The sequence below is a fragment of the Pezoporus wallicus genome, unplaced genomic scaffold (assembly GCF_028554395.1).
Source record: "Pezoporus wallicus isolate ANWC-B61680 ecotype Strahan unplaced genomic scaffold, APGP_CSIRO_Pwel_v1 contig_3181, whole genome shotgun sequence".
Taxonomy (NCBI): Eukaryota; Metazoa; Chordata; class Aves; order Psittaciformes; family Psittacidae; genus Pezoporus; species Pezoporus wallicus.
This window is the reverse complement of record NW_026641700.1, coordinates 2,956,384-2,973,123: the sequence shown is the minus strand read 5'-3', so window position 1 is coordinate 2,973,123 and position 16,740 is coordinate 2,956,384. Positions and strand designations below refer to the sequence as shown.

Genomic DNA, 16,740 nt, shown 5'->3' with positions numbered 1-16,740 from the left:
TTTAAGCCGAGATGAATGGCAGCTGAGATAGAGACTTCGTGGCTGGTTTCCCATCCCGGCCAGAGCATCATCACACCTCTTCCCCCTCTTTTGGGATTTCTTCCCTTTGAGAAATGCAACATTTCACTCCTGGAGCTCCCCGTGGGCCCAAGCGCCTGCAGAAAGCACAGGAATCACGCCAGCACCAGGGCAGGAGGAGGCACACAAGCCCCGAAGGTGCTGTAAGCGGGTGCCAGGCTGCGAGTTTGCTGAGGGGCAAACTTCACCCACCGGCTGCAGGCAGCGCAGTTAAAAGAACTGCTGTGGCGGCACCCTCGGCTTGCAGGGCAAGGGGGCGAAGCCCGCCCAGTGCCCTCGCTCCCTGGTACGCAGTACCGAGGACGGCGGAGGTTCGGAACGCAGCTGACAGCGTGCGGACAGCGTGCTCCTGGCCCGCAGAGCCCCCGCCGCCCCTCAGAGGGGGGAAAAATGGCGGGCAGGGCTCCCCTCAGCGCGGGCGGGAAGGGGGCGCGCGAACCCCCGGCGGCCCCGCCAGGGGGCGGGGCGGGCCGGGGCGGGGCGGGCCGGGGGGCCGGGGCTGCCGCCGCCGCTGCCGGCTGCACTGGCGGGGCGGTGGCGGGAGCGGGAGGCTGCGGAGGTAAAGCGGGGCCGGCCGGTAACGGGGGAGGCGGGGAGTGGAGTGCGGGGCCAGCTGCTCGTTTGTCAGTCCCTCCCGCGCGTGTCTGGGCTCGTACCTGTGCGCGGTTCGCTCGGGTTGGGGGCGCGGTGGTTATCTCCGTGTTGAGCCCGTTAGCGGCTTCGCGTTAGTGCCTGCGCGCCTTATTCCTTCTGCTTCGCAGACAAAAGCGTACCCGAGACGTCGTGAGGGAGTGATTCGATATAGCGTGAAGTCGTGCTTGTGCTCGGGACCCTGACAGCCCCGAACCGGGGTAGAGTAACCGCTGCTGCTGCCGCCGCTGAGCTACCCTTCGCTGTCCTGTTTACCGTCATTTGCATCAACGAGTAGTTATCCTAGCGGGAAACAAGCAAAAATACCTGATGTTTACCTAGTTTTATTAAAACAAGCTAATGGGTCTTGGCAGCGCTTGTTGTAGAAAGTGATTCAGAGGATGAAAGCAGGATCCCAGCCGGGGTGCGCTTTGGTGAATGAGATTCCAGCGCAGAGAGAGCCACGGTGTGCACTGGGTTTCTTTTAGCTGGCTACTTCATCCCCCTGCGTGTAGGTTAGTTACTTACTTGAGTAACTCGGTACATGGTCGGGAAGGCGTGCAGTGCAGGGTGGCCCTTCTGCTCCTTCGGGGAGCGAAAACCTCTGCCAGCCACCGCACCTTCGTGTCTTGCTGTGGGACGGTGCTGGGAGCTCGGGGCTGGAGCAGGGATTCCCGCTGTGGGAGCGGGGTGGGCTGTGTGAGGGTCTGCGGGAGCCCTGCTGCTGCCCGCGAGTCAGGGATACCTCGTTAGCAAACGCGATGTGAGGGCTCAGCAATGTGCCTTGCGTGTTGCAGGCGCCGATACAGGGAGGTAATGTGAATGCTGTTTATGCAATTTTGATGTTTTCTATCTGTACAATGTTGTCTGTATTGAGACTGGCAGTTTGGTCATTTGAATCTGTGGCAGAATTGTGCTGGGTTTGATAGCGTTGATATTTTGCCTTTGGGTGAGATGTGCTTAATAGCATTTTAGCAAGCTTTGTGTAACACAATATGAAGGGCTTAATCATTGGCGATAAATGCGGTCTAACTTAATGCTTTGAAGAGGGATAGGTAATGATAACATGGCTTCTGAAAGCAAAATATTTAATGTAGCAACACAAAATATTATTGCCCAAGGACTGTGCTGTATCCAAAGAATGCCAGTCAGGACAGCACAGCAGCAGCCCAAAGAGAGGGAATTGGCTGAGACTGTTCTTCAGCTCTTACTCTTGGAAGAGTTCTCATGAGAAAGTTTAGCAAGCATAGGTTAATTATAGATAATGTTATGATTAACTGAAGGAATTGAATACCTAGCGCAAGAGCCTGTGCTGTGTGGGAGAAGCTGATTTAGGGTAAAGTGGTGACAATGTAAACTTAGACCAGTTGTGTGTGGTGGAAGTTGCTACGTGGACATCACTAGTTTTCAGTTCTGGTTATGTCATTTGGGAAGAGTTGGAAGCAAAACTGAAAATAACATAGCTCTTGAAATAAGAGATCGAGAGCTGGTGTGTGCTTTGGTTTTTACCAAGAAAGACAGTTTTTGATTTAAAATATTAACCAACCCATGGGCTTGATGTGTCAGGGTCTGTCTGAGCCTGATTTAATGACCAGAGGAGGTTGGTCCTCAGCTTTTTGTATGGGTAAGTTTCCAGAGAAATACATTTTGCTAACTGAAGGGTTGCAGTATTGTCCCTCTATAGTAGTGTGATAGTAAACTAGAGTGCTTACCAGTACAGGATCTCCCTTAATGCGGGTTCTTGTTATTCTGTGACTAAGTATGTGTAGGCTGGCTCCAAAGCAGATAGTCAGTTGCACTTTGCATCTCGTCTGATTCTCTTCTGCACTTTCTTGCAGAGCTGGGGGATCTTGCAGTCCACTTGCCTTTTCAGGCTAAGTCACCGCAGTAGCAGTATGGTAAAGCATCTCTGTTACACTCGAAAATCAGGTCTTCTCCAGGTAGAAGGAGTGACACCATGAAGGAGTGGTTCACCATGATGCCTTTTTGGTTTTCTGCTAAAGACATGGTCTGTAAAAGAGATTTATGGACAGTAGCTTGTTTCAGGGCTAATGGGTCTCTAGTATGGGTGAGGTATAGAAGGTTCAGTATTCTCACATATCCATGTTTCTCTAGAATGAAATGAGTTATTCTAGCAAATTCCTAGTTATGAGGTGCCCACAGGTGTGTATAGCAGGAGTGTGAGCCAGATGCATCTGAAAGGGATCATCCACTTTCCCAGTTCTGTCCATATGGATATGGCGGGAGAGGTATGGTAGTATGAATAAAGTCCCTGTGAATTCTGTAGATCTACATGTGTAAAATCAGAGTTGCAGTCAGGTTCAACCACATCTATGCCAACTGCTGTATGAAACACCAGTATTTTAGAGACAAAGTTCTGATTTTCCGCAGTTTTGCACCCTAGGGTGTAGTTCTCCAAGTATGTGTTACTAGCAATGATTTAAAAAAGTAGCCATTCCTGGATGGGATGCTGTACAAAGCTGGTCTGGTGTCATCCAACTATTGTGAGCAGTTATGGTGTGCTTTGTGTCACAGTGGAATTTTCTTCTAACCCTTCTCAGATAGCAGTTACTTCATGCATGAGGTTTTAATGTATATTCTTGCCTGTTTAATAACCTGTAGTTTCCATAATATCTTGTAGCATTGAACCCTGTAAGTTATTGGCATTGAGTATGTTCTCTTTCGATATCATTGACTATCTCCTTGTTTATATATTAAGGGGAGACAACAGTTATTGAAATTCCTTATTTATAATAACAAAGTCTATTAAAATGCATATTTTAAGTGCAAACTACTGTTAAAGCTTAGGAAAGACTTTGGGGAAAAAATTGTGTCAAATCTTGCCTCTTTGTAGGTTGTGTTCTAATTAAATATTCAGTATTATAGGAGACAATATTTGAGTCCCAAGACACTGATGAAATGTCAGTTAAATTGTATTTCCCTCCTTCAAAGTAAAGCGTAGTACTCCATTTGCTGCAATACTGGGAAATCTTTAAGAGTTGAAAAATCATTTAACTCTGAAATCTATAGTTTAATTCATATTCAAGGTATATAAATTGGAAAATGCTGAACATGTAGGAAGTACAGACATAAAACCCTAGAATTAGGCCCACTGGGAAAAAGCCAAATGAAATACAGGGAAGTGTAGAGAATTTGTATTCCGTATAGGTAAATTTCTATTCTACTTCTTTTTTTTTTAATTTTTTTTTCAGGAACTATTCTTGTTATTGAAAGCAAAAAAAAACTTCATTTTATTAAATATTTGTGTCATTTGTTGAAGTAATACTTTGGAGATTCTGGATTTATTTTCTACACCAGCCTAAGTTTTCTGTATTGTTCACCTTTCTTTTATCCTGACAGAGTGAGCGTATTATTGTCAGCTTTGATTACAGCCATATACATTTTTGTAGCGCTTTATAGCAAGTGTGTAGGGCAGTAGACCCTGTCATATCACATGCCTAACTTTTATGACTTTGTTTTTCAGGAGTTATGGCAAGTCTGCTAGCCAGATCAGAATTAAAATTATTTAGATACAATTAAAATATGCCAATAGTAATTAAATGGTGAAATGCACTTGAGCTCATTCAATTTTCCTTTTCACTAGATTATTTTTTTGGCTATTTTTGTTTTTAATATAGAGTGCCAGCTGTGCTAATTAGCATAGTACTCTGGAAGTCCTCTCTAAGCTAAACAGAGAGGATAGGACAAAGAGATAAGCAAAACCCAAAACCTGAAGAAGTAAAAGTGTCAGTCTTCGAGCTGTTAAAAAAACTTTGCACATAGAGTGGGTTTTGTCCTTATTAGACAAGCGATGGCAAAATCTTTCCATGTTGTGTGTAGGACTTCAGACCTGAGTTGAATCCTGTGCTGATGTGTGTGTTTATGCTGTGTACAGGCAGAGGGGTCTCTCTTCAGAGAGGCACTGATTTCTGTTTTACTTCTGGCGCAGTGCTACATCTTGTCTGCCACTTTTTAGTAGGCTGGCATGGGGAGTTTAGGTAGGCAGCATTAAAACTACCACTATGCAACAGCTCTGGTGCATTTGCCATGGCTTTTCCGTCATGGATACAGAATATTATAGATACCTGATGTCTGTCATTGTTATTAAATTGCTGACGGATTATTTACTTTGGATATGTCTATAATATGCAGAATTCTGCTTACAGTATACAAAAATGAGTATATGTGTGTGTATAAATATTTCCATGTCCATTTTTCAATCTTAAAACATATCTTATGCTCTTGTGTGGAACTTCTTCAGCAGCCGTGGGGGTAGGTTTTGAACTTGTATGGCATAATCTTAAGGTCCAGGGCTGCTGGTTGTTATTGGAGTGTTTGACAGTTGTGATTCTGGAGGTTTTAGCTCCTAGGTAAATATGAAAAACCTGCTCCAGGCAGCAACAATATGTAGCAAAGTAATAAAAGACAAGCTTTAAATAAATGATAAATAGAATCTTTATTAAACCCATTCTTGCATATGGTCAGCATCCTACAAAGGTATATAGAAAGCTGTCTTCCTTGAGTCTCTGAATGAAACCTGATTCACTTCCTGTGAGGGCATGCTTTACACTGCCAGGCAAGCAAGACTGCTCTCAATAGATCAGTTCACGTAATGAATCTTCCTTCTCACACATCTCCTTCCTCTTGTATCTGTTTTGACCTATGCCTAGATTCTCTCTGAATGCTTTGGAATTAGTGCTGGTAAGTGAGTAGCAAGTACTGCTCATCAAAGTAATGCAGTACATGCTATCTCAAAATAATGATTAGAAATGTTTTTTCTTTGAGAGGGTATTTTAGCCCATGTTATCAGCACATTGAAATATTTTAGTGTTAGATGATATTCAAGAATTTAATTTAGCAAAAATCTGAGAAGTAACTAATAAGAAAATCCTGATGTTTAAAGCTTTCACTCTCGAGTTCAAAAAACAGGCAAAGGAAGTTACAGATCATGTGTATTTTATTTTTCTTGGGATCAACTGCAGGAAGTTGTATAGCTGCATTCTAAACCACATTTAATTTTCTTTAAATGTAGATATTTCTTTGTTTGCTCACTGTAAAAAAAAAAAAAAAAAAAGCTGTTCCAGAGAGATCTGTGTTTAGGTGATCTGAGACGCTACTCATGAAGCTGTGCATCTACTTGTCAAATCCTTTGTGCTGCTCTTCTGAGGTTGTCCTCAGAAGAACTTGCTTTGAGAGCAGAATGTAAGGTAGTTGATGGTGCCCGGTATGTCAGGGGACTGTAAAGCAGTGCTGCATGATCAAGGTGAAATATGTGAAAGACTTTATTGCATTTTCATAAGTATTTTAAAGAGTTTTAACGTGGGGCAGCCACCTTGTTTCAGTCATCAGTAGATGTTACCTAAAATATTTTCCTTTAAAAATTCAGCAGAAAAAGAGACAGAAACTTTTCAGGCTTACTGTACTGATTTGCAAGTTCACTGCTTCAGATGTGGAGTATTGCTGTCCTTTCTAATGTAAAATTTGGGTTGACCTTCATGGCTGTAAAATCATGCCCCGCTTCTTTCCTTTGTAAGTTTTCACTAACAGTATTAGCTACAATGTTAGTTTCTTGCTTATATTGTAGTATTGCCCAAGGGGTATTTGGTGACCATGCAAATCACTTGCTTTCTTCTATTTCTACCCTTATTCTTATGGTAGATGAATTGTAGGAATAAAAGTATATGGTGATTAAAAAGCAGCTTTGAATTGGAGTCAGCAGTGTTCTCTTGCAGCGATGGAGGCTAATGGCGTGCTGAGCTGTATTAGCAAGAGTGTGCCCACCTGGTTGAGGAATGGGACTATTGCTTTTGACAAGACTGTCCTGGAATAATGCTGTGTCCAGTCTTTGGTCCCCAGTGCAAGAAAGGTAGAGACAAACTGGAGAGAGCCCAGGGGAGGGATGCTTAGGTGACTGGGGGCTGGAGCATGTGGTATACAAGAGGATGCTGAGTGATCTGGGTTTACCCAGACTGGAGATTAGAAAATGAAGGTAAGTTGCTGCTTTCCGTTTCCTGATTAGGTGTTATGGAACAGAGAGCGATACTCTTCTCTGGGGTGCACAGAGAAAGGTCGAGGTGTAGTTGTCACACATGGAAATTGGGAAATTCCAACAGGGTGTAATGAAACAAATTAACAATGAAAATGGTTGAGCTCTGACCTGGGGTCATTGATATTGCAGGATTTGCCCTTGGAGGTCTAAAAAATTGGCTGTACAAGACTCTGAACAAGATCTAACTTTGAAATCATCACTGCCTTGGCTGGGTATTGGAGAATATGGCCTCTAGAGGTCCTTTTCAGCCTGAATTAGTCTGATTCTGTAAGAAGGTTTCCCACAGAGGAAAATAAGTATCATAAGAGTTATGCTAAATAGTTGTTTTAATTATATTCTTAGAAGGGAACAGCTATGCACTGTGGGATCAGAGGATCCCTTTGTATAGTACTCATAGTCAAAATAATTTACAGTGAAAATGATTTTGTAAAGAGGATGTGCAAAAGGAACAAGTTTAAACTTTCTGTGGGGCAAAGTACTTCTGCACTGTGCTGCTGCCCTGACTAGTCACAGTCTTGCTGTTGACAGTAGCTCTGACAAATAAATGTCAGGCGTGTCAAGTGGTAGTCTTTGCTGGACTTGGCTGTGGTTAGCATAGGTGAGTTCCTGGGAAGGTATGTAACACATAATAAATTTGAAATGGCTATTACAGTTTGGTGTAATAAAAACCCCTTTTGATAGAGTGACTAGTGGAGCTCTGTAAGATTGATTGTTGACGTCCTTTGGGCCTGATGTGACAAGAGTACTCTTTGTTGATGGAGTGACTCACCATTGTTAGTTGTGGCATCGTGCTTGAGCATGTGTGTTTTGTAGTATACAGCTTGAATATAAGATGTACTGTTTTTTTCAGAGTTGTTTCATATTTCCCTGAGCTAACTTTGTGCCCAGGCAAAATATCAGTACTACTTGTCTTTGACATTTGTGTGAGGTCATAATGACATCACCAGAAGTCCCCTTGAGACTTTAGTTTTTATTTGAGTTGGTGATTATCAAATAATCTATGCTACATGAATTGTAATTCCACCAGCGTTAGTCATTCAGGCAGTATCTCACTGAAGTAACATGGACTTTATGTATTGATGTCTGTATGTTCAAATTGGAAAATTCAGTAGCGAAGAATGAGTTTATTTGTTATCCAGCATGTCAGTGTGCAGATATGCTTACTTGTGGGAGAAGGAAGGAGAAATGTATCCACAGTAACCTCCCTGCTCCCCCCAAAAATGTTAAATGCCTTTTAACAGTACTTGAGTTAAATATGCTAGCTGTGATTCAGTTTTAAGACTCTCGTTCAGCTTTTCAAGAAAGACTGTTTGAGACATATATATATATATATATATGTAATCATCAGTGGTGTACATAGATACTGTCAATCTAGGCTGTGGACCAGATTGAGTGTGCCCTTTGTGCCGAAGTACAATGGGCTTGTATGAAAGCTTGAATGATTGCTGTCGGTGCACTCTAGGATGCGTAGTCTTCAGTGGCTTTTCTCTCCAGAGGCTAACTACCTGTACAGGCCACAGGATGGGAATTGAGGAGGCCCATCAGGGAGAGCAGGCTGTTTGTTGCTCAAAAGGGTATTGGGCAGGAGATACACTATCTCATACTCACAACAGGGAAGGGAAACTGCAGCTGTAGCACTTACCTTCCTTGAATCCTGCTTTTGTTTTTAATATATTTAATTTTTTTTCTTTTTTTTTAGTGTTGAGATTCAAGCTTTTCAAGTCTTCCGGAAGGACCTGAGAGTGACTTAATAATCGGGGGATATTAGCAATTTTGAATCCCTTTTAGCTGCTCGTGTTTTTAAATAGTACTCAGGATGTGTTTTCAAGCATTGTGCACATTAAAGGGAAAGGTGTTTTTTTTTAATTTTTAAATGAAAGCTGAAATGCGTGCGTTGTTGAGGAAGCGTAAGAAAAAGGCCAAGTTTCACTAGATTCTGATCAGAAATCTGGGAGCAGCTCTGCTGCTTCTAACAAAGTTGTGATACAGCAGTAGCTTTGTTGGTAGATCTGCTTCTTTTACACATAATCAGGCTTGTGTTTCTGGTTGAGTTTTGCAACTAATTTCACTAATGTTAAATGTGTATCTTTGATTTAGAGTATAGCCTGATTTGGAAAGCCAGTAATGAAGTGTGTTCAAAGTAGTAGTATGAGTATTAAGGGCCAGACAGGCAAAGCACTTTGTTAGTTCAATACTCATTGTTTCATAGCACTGCTGATGTGAGAGAGAAAAACAAATTGTCTATTGTGGCTGCAGTTTCTGTACACTGGTAGAGTCTATTTGAGACCAGGCAATTATCTGCTGAAGATGAAAAAGGGCAGTACAGAGCAATTCCTTTTTTCTTGCTTTTTCTCTGACTGCTTTCTCTTTTGTTCTGCTTTTCTTGTTGGGCAGGAGTGGGTTGGCAGAAAAAGTGTCTAGCTGGATCAAAAGGATTGGTAGCAGTCACCTTACTGAAATCACATTTCTCTTTTTTTAAAAAGGGGATAGAATTTTCTTGTATTGATGGTTCTGCTGCAGAGGTATTTCAGATTTTAACTTTTTCCAAACTTATGTTGAGCAAACTGGGGAAGTTAATTGTGCATGCTTGGTGTTAGTGCAAAACCAGTTGACTGGCTGTGGAATTCCCATGGGTGCTCACAGGTGATTTTCGCAAGGACACCTACTTGTTTGTTCCTTGAGCTGGAACTAAGGAGAGGGTCAGTGTTGCAATAGATAGGGGTGTTCAGTGGAAAGAGGAAGAAAGGAAGCATGTCATGAATCTGAGATACCTGTATTCAGACTCTTACAGTGAAGCAACACTGGTTTTGGTTTCTCATTTGCGGATATTGGAGAGAACATTAAGATCTTCCCTGATTTTTGCCCTGACTATCATTGTTCTGACGATGAGAATGTTTGCCTTATTCCTTCACTCTTCACTTCGTAACTGCTTGTTTCCCTAATTCTTCCAGGATGTCAAACTGGCTTTGGTCCACAAAGAGTACACTGGTGTCAAGCTCCTTCTGATTTGCCTTCAGCTCTCAGGAGGAAAGGTACAGTTACAGGGGTAAGTTAAAATCCACTCACAGAATCCTGTGAAGGAAATGAAGGTTTTAATTAGTGCCCTTTCTTTTGCATGGCAGTCTCTGGTACATTTTTTCCTTCAAAGTTGCTTGGTCCATGGCAGCAGGCTATCAGTGGTAGAGAAAGGGAAATCCAAAAGTGTGGAGTCACTTTGAAAATGTAGTGAAGAGTTAATGAATAGGGTGCTCACAGGGAAAATACCAATGCAGGCTGTGTCAGGTAAGCACTTTAAAAGTGAAAAGTGCCCCCCTGTTGGTTTGTTCTCCTTTTAACTGATGTCTTTGAAAATCTAATTGGAATCACAGCTGAACTGCCGTGGCAAAATATGGTTTTGGTAGATAAAGTTGAAATAATATACATTTAGCAATTGGGAGTGTTGCTGGAAATAGTAGGCACATGTAGAAATGAACACAAATTCGCATTTCTTGTTTCATCCTAAGGGCAAAGTACCCTTGGTGCAAAGCCCAGGGGACCTATATAGTCATTAGCAGATGGAGGGGGACATTAATCTTCTACCCGCAAATCTGCCCCAGCACATAAAGCAAGGAGCGTCTGTTGTGAGGATTGCTAGAGGTTGTATTAAACGTAATGGTATAGTTCATAATCACAGTGCCAGCCACACTTGCTGTTCATTGCGGTGCTTTCTTGGTACTCTCTGTCTCTGGATTTCACTTTTTCTATCTGTGTATAATGGAGTAGTGAGAATATTTCTGCTTTGTGAGATGTTGGCAGAATCTTCTTCCAATACTCTTACCCTCTTGCTGTAAGCACTAGAGTATGTTAAGATATATTTTAAATGCTTTTTTTCACATAAAGTGCATGAGGAGAAGTGTATGATTTTTGTGTCATTCAGTCTTTCTCATTTGGAGTAAGCTAGGAGACATGCATGGTTAATGAGGTATCTCAGCAGCACATTTTTATGGGAGCGTAGTTTAAAGTTGGGAGTATGTCCAGTCTCCAAACTGCCTAGTGAGCGTTCTGTATTTGGAAACAAGTGCCAGCTGGCAGTGGTTAAGGAGTGCATGCTTATTCTGCTCATGATAGCCAAAACATGCTCCCTGCTGTGTGCTTTTGGCAGCTTTGCACTGGCAATATGTCTCAAATGCCAGTTGCATGTCCTCTTTTCTACCTCATAAGCATGTCCCACAAGGCATGATTTAGCCTAAATAAAAATGTGCCTCTGTTAGACTTGGTAATATATGGAAAGAAAGAGACTGCTTGTTTTCAAAAAGCAGTCTTTTGGAAACATATGTAGTACATTATTTCCATAGTGGAAATAATAAGATGATTATCACGCCTTGCTATACTCAGTGGCAAATTGGCCTTAAATTCCTGAAGATGTGATGATTTTTGAGACACCAGTTCTTAGGCATACTACACTGATAATTTTGTGTAATTTATTCTCGGTGAGAGCACTGTTTTGGAATTTCAGTCCTAAAGTGGCTGCATATTAAGAGTATTTGAAGCTCTAACTCTATCTGGTCAATGTATTAATTTCATTGGTGGTCAAATTAATTGCACATAATAATCACAACTTATTTTTCTTCCTATTTGCTGAATTGTTTTAAGCCAATAAACATCCAAAATAGATGTTATATTTTGTTGAAAAAGATACCTTATGTGTGGGCATATTGACTTTTGCAGTAAAGTGTTGCAAATGTGCTTAGCTGCATTATTTGAAGCAGCGTGTGAGTTGTGGTACATTGGGTACAAGTTTGTAAGAATCTGAAGGTAAATAAATCCAGTCTATATTTGATTGTCATTTTTATCCCTAGTAACAGTGTAACAGGTTAAAAAAAAGCACAGTTAAAGAAATAAAAATAACCTTAATCTAAATAAACAAACAAACAGCAAAAAAAAAAACAAAAACAAAACCCCCAGCAAACAAAACATTGAAGCTTTTCAGCTCCCTACTAGAATGACTGCATTTAAGGTCAAGTCAACTGTAGGGTAAGTAACTTGTGCTTAGAGCTTGGGTTTAGAAATGCTTATATATTTAAGCTCCATATTGCTTGTTCTTTGAGATGATCTCTCACCTTGGTTGCTTGCAGCAGATCTTGATATTTAGCAAGATGATAATTCTCAATAATTCAAATGCCTCTTTCTTTTCTTAATCAATGAAATTCTACTGAGATCTCATCAGATACGGAAGTTTAAAAATTGAGTTATCTAACCTGTGTTCATCAGGCAAAAATTGTCATCTTGCCAAAATCATGCAGCTTCCCAAAACTATGATCACACAACCACTAAAGAAGGGGAGAAACAGTACCCATTGGCAAATGCTAGTTTTTTTGTTATCATGCTTCCACACTGCCTGTGGTAGCTGATTTAATGTTCCTGTTACCCACTGTGCTTTCACAGTAAGAACAATCTGCATTTCCCAGTCAGGAGGTAAAAGAGGGTTGTGCTTGACCCTTTTCTCAAACTCAAGCTTACCTCAGCAGCCTGATACTGCTATCACATAGCTTTTTTCCTCTCTGGCAAGAAGGACTCAATTCAGTTGCTTTCAACAGCTGATCTGAAATGGTGCAGATTACCTTGTAAGTTCTTTGTCACATTCATCATCCAGCTATATTGTGGGTATCCAAGGATATGGGCAACTACTTTCAGGTACCTGAATCCTTTCATGGTTGACTCTTCTATAGTGAAGTTGAGAATCAAATGTTGTTGTGATTGGTGTTAAAGGAGCACTGCTGCACATTGGTTAACTTATTCATGCTCTAAAAAAACCCCTTGGATATGACATGCAAAAAAGGTATCTTAGAAAATAGGTTGCAAAATCAAACCCTCAGAAGTTGTGAAATGTCAGATTTATGTTATGCCAGATTTATTTTCTTCTGTGCCTATAATGGATGCAGGAATATAGAGTTGTAATTGTAATTTCATTGTATCTTAACCATTGGGCACCTGAATTGAATAAAGACAGGAGTGTGACATGGTCATGGTATTTGGAAAATGGCATGGTAGTATTTGTGTATGAGGAAAAACAGATCATTCACAGAAGCATGATCATAGAATTCGAAGCTAACATATACAAGTAGAAGATAAACAGAATTTGATCAACAGCCTTTAAATTCTGTGTCAGCTAACTATATTTGCATTATGTAAATTTAATGTGGGTTCTGACCTGCAATAAGTAAGCATGTGTAATGTGATAGATTTCGGTGACGTTTCTCCCATTTATGCTGATGTTAAATTCTGCCTCTTGTCAAAAAGTTTTCTAAAAGTTCTGCCAACACAGTTTTGTATTGGAACAACTTTGAGGCTTGCCAGCAGTGTTTTTCTTTTGCGTTGTAGGAGCAGCTCCAGTTACATGCCAAAATATGGTCTTATTTTTAAACTGAAAAATAAATGAAACCTATGTGGAAATGGAAACTTTGAATGCCAGATTCTGACCATGTTATTCCCACTGGAACCACTAGGACCACTTCTGCAATCTGCTCTGTGTTTATAGCATTAAGAGGTATTTCACAATATGAGAAATACTGGAAAAAATGAGTGCAAGAAAGGCAGGCAGTCTGCCAACATCTATGTCTCTTTAAAAAAAGTTATTATAACCTACTTGCTGAGATTAGTTTATGCAGATATCAAATTCAACCAGACTTCAGTTACAGCCAGCCATTCTCCATTTCAGAAGTGTTATTCTATAGGGAAGAGGCAGATGATTGAAAAATTTGCATTCCTAAAAATTTTCAATTTAATCATAATTTCATTATTTTGGCTTCTTTTCCTAAAACAGTAAGACTTGTGAGCTTGGAAGCTCTGTTTGTTAGAGCCTCATTCTTTCCCATATTCCTTAAATTTTAAACCTTTTGTCCAATGTAAGCAGAATTTTAAAGAGCTAGTTCCAGAATGATAGGGGTTAAAACAGATGGAGGGATTTGGGAAAGAGAAATATGGTACTTGAGTAGAAATTAGTTTTCTCTAGGAGTGCCTTCCTGAGACAGTAGCCCTAGTAAAAAGGCCCAGATGTTTTGCCTCCAGCAGTGTTCAAGCAGTCAATTCTATTGAGGGCTTTAAGAAGAAGCTTTAGTGATTTTGGGCAGTTGTGGAATTAGAGCCTGTGTGAAAATGATAGGTATGTCATTTCATCATTCTACCATAAAAGGAAGGCAGAAATCTGTGTTACAAATCCAGGAGACTTTACAGAATCATAGAATCAACCAGGTTGGAAAAGACCTTTAAGATCATCAAGTCCAACCGTTACCTTGGGACTGCCAAGTCAACCGCTAAATGACAGCATGGTCTTGAGTAGAAGTCTCCAGGGCAGTTACAGAGGTAGTATAATGAAGTGGAGCTCTGCAAGTGTCGTGAATGCTAAAGGAGACAGCAGCTGCCATTACAGCATTTTTGAAAGCATATTCAGCCAAGTAGTGCAGACTAGCAAGAAGTCTAGTAAGACCTGAAATGCTCACTAGTTTTGATAGCTGAACAGTTGTTCTTGATACATCACTAGACAGCTGTGGTCCTGCTAACCTGTGGCTTAAAGATGGCATACAGCTCAGCCCACCTCTTTGCGTGTTTGACAGTAAAGCGTTTGTAGTTCAGTGCAACTGGGTGGTATTACATTGTTGACACTCAATATTTTTATCGCCGCTTCTCAGTGCTGATTCATGGAAAATGTTATTAACAGTGTAGCTGCTAGGGAATGTGTAGTGTTTGAGGCTGAAGTTGATTATTCGTAGGATTACAACACAGAGGTTGGTCTGATGGACTGCCCATCCCAGCATGTTCTCTCTTGGTACTGAACTTTTGATCAGGTTGTAATCTGCAGAGCAAAAGCTCTTATATGAGGAGTTCAGTTCACCTTGAGCAATGCATAGTTCTTCATAGGCTGGAAAATGGGCATGATGGATTTATGTTCTGAGCAGATAGCCCTTTAGCCTCCTGTTTTGTACATTTACACTGCCTTTGGGGTGGATCTGTAGTACTACTTCTAATTGAAATTGTCTAATATTTGTTACTTTTTATCTCAGTTCATAAGATGGATCTTCATTTTGTACCTAAAGGGAATTAATAATTGTCTTATGTAGGCTTTTTGGCAGGGCATGGCCAGCTCTAGGGATCTTTAACTGTAGTAATCATACTTGGTATAAATTGGATTTCCTTTTTCTGAAGCCTGAAATGACCAGTATCTTTCTGAGTTTTAGAAGATGAAGGCTAAGGGTATAAAAAAGGCAGTTAGACACTAAGCTCCTACTAGCTGGATTTTGTCCATAAGTCCTGTTTGTATCTTTGCAAATCTTAATTTTTAGTTGGTGTTTATGATGAGTGTTTAAGGAGGTGGCAAAGAAGCTACTTTCTACTGCTTGGTTCTGTAACTTTAAGTACACTGACTTTGGTAAGAGAATCATCAGACAATAAGTCTTGGTGATGGTTAAGTTATTCACTTTCAGAAGTTCAATAATTCATCTAAGAAGTGTCAGCAGCTGGGTCTTGTTAATGGTAAGCCTTTCATTTCTGTTAAATCAATTGTGAATAATAGGATCCTTCAGAGAAAAATGATGAAGTAAGCATTGATTTCCAAATTGGATGTCTGATATTGAAGCATTAATAAAAATCCAGAGCAAGCAGGCAACTAGGACCTCATACACTCTGATCATCTATGTAGTAATCAGAGCAAATCAATGATTTTTGTGTATGGTGCTAGATCTGTTAACATTTCATCTGTCACCATTCATCATTTTGTCTGTAATTTCATTTTTGTAATTGTTTAGATTTTGGGGGGCTTAATAGTATGCATTGAATCAAGCATTTACTGTCAAGCTTGTGTGAAACAGAAATGGCATTGCCATATTGTTTTCTGTTTACTGGCTGTCTGTTTTACAATTGTAGGGCTTTCTGTAGTAATGGTCAAAGTAATGTTTATGTACTTTTAAATGAGGTTAAATCTTCTTAGAGGAGTATACTCCTGTTGTAGCTTCCTCTGCAACATCTTGGACTGTTTCCCAGCTACACCTTCTGGATCTGTGTGCTTTTTTCCAGGCTGTCTTGTGTTGTGGAGAGCTGTCGCTATCTGGATGTTTGCAGAGATGAATGATCACATGGCCAGATTCTAGCCTTGGGTGGCTTTAATAAAGAGGACAAAGATTTTGGTGACAGGAGCATCCACAAGTGATCTGAGAGGCAGTAGTTGTTGTTAGAACATCCCCCAAGACACAGAGGCCATAGGCTTTAGTGGATGGGATGCCTGTATTCCTTCTACTTCCAGCCTCAGAATACGTAAGGTTTCTGTAATGCAGTACAAAGGTTACAGACTTGTGGGTGTAGGGTTTAGTTTTTTGCTGTTATTTTTAATTGTGTTTGAAGGCTGGGTTTGGTGCTTTTGTTTATTTCTTCTAGGCACTGGCTTTTTTTGTCCAGTATCATGCTTACCAGCAATCCCATTTTGTTTAAAGCTGTACTGAATCTGTATGGAAACCTACATACAATCAAATCTGTTTCTTGTTGAAGTCAAAGGGAGTTTAGGCTAAAACTGGACCAGGATTTGGCCCATAAAGCATAGCAAGAAAATTGAACAGTTATAATAAAACTCTTAAGGCAAATAAAATGTTCTAGCAGGTGTTCATAAATGTGCTTTACGCTCATAGACTCTGTTAAATGTTAATACTAAGGTCCTGCAGAAGCTGCACATAAGGACTGTGTGAAGGAAGCAAATGTCTGTTAAATGTGCTATGCAATATTGTAGTGAAGGTGGGTGGCAGTGCAATGCCACGCTACCTATTAGACTGAAACATGAAAGCTATTAGAGATTCTGCTGAATTTTCATTTTCTGAGGGAGCAGCTTTCAAGAGAGAACATATCATATAAAAAAGCCATGTGTTGTGCAAAACTAGAGGCATCTTTGTCAGTGTATGCAGTTTTCTTGGACATATGCAGAGCTTATTAGGGGCAGCTGCTAACATACTGTACTAACAATA

The 16,740-nt window shown here is 40.7% G+C and overlaps 1 protein-coding gene across 3 annotated transcripts in view; it reads left to right on the top strand.

Annotated features, from left to right (window-relative positions):
- Positions 1–565: 565 nt before the first annotated feature.
- The window catches only part of RARB (retinoic acid receptor beta), a 325,319-nt gene continuing 309,144 nt past the window's right edge, over positions 566–16,740 (top strand). For 2 of the 3 annotated variants that reach the window (XM_057424975.1, XM_057424971.1), the window contains exons 1-2: positions 566–637; positions 9,709–9,803. The gene's annotated coding sequence lies outside the window, so the exon portion shown is untranslated. The remainder of the gene's footprint in view (positions 638–9,708; positions 9,804–16,740) is intronic. The other variant, XM_057424972.1, reaches the window with a different exon arrangement.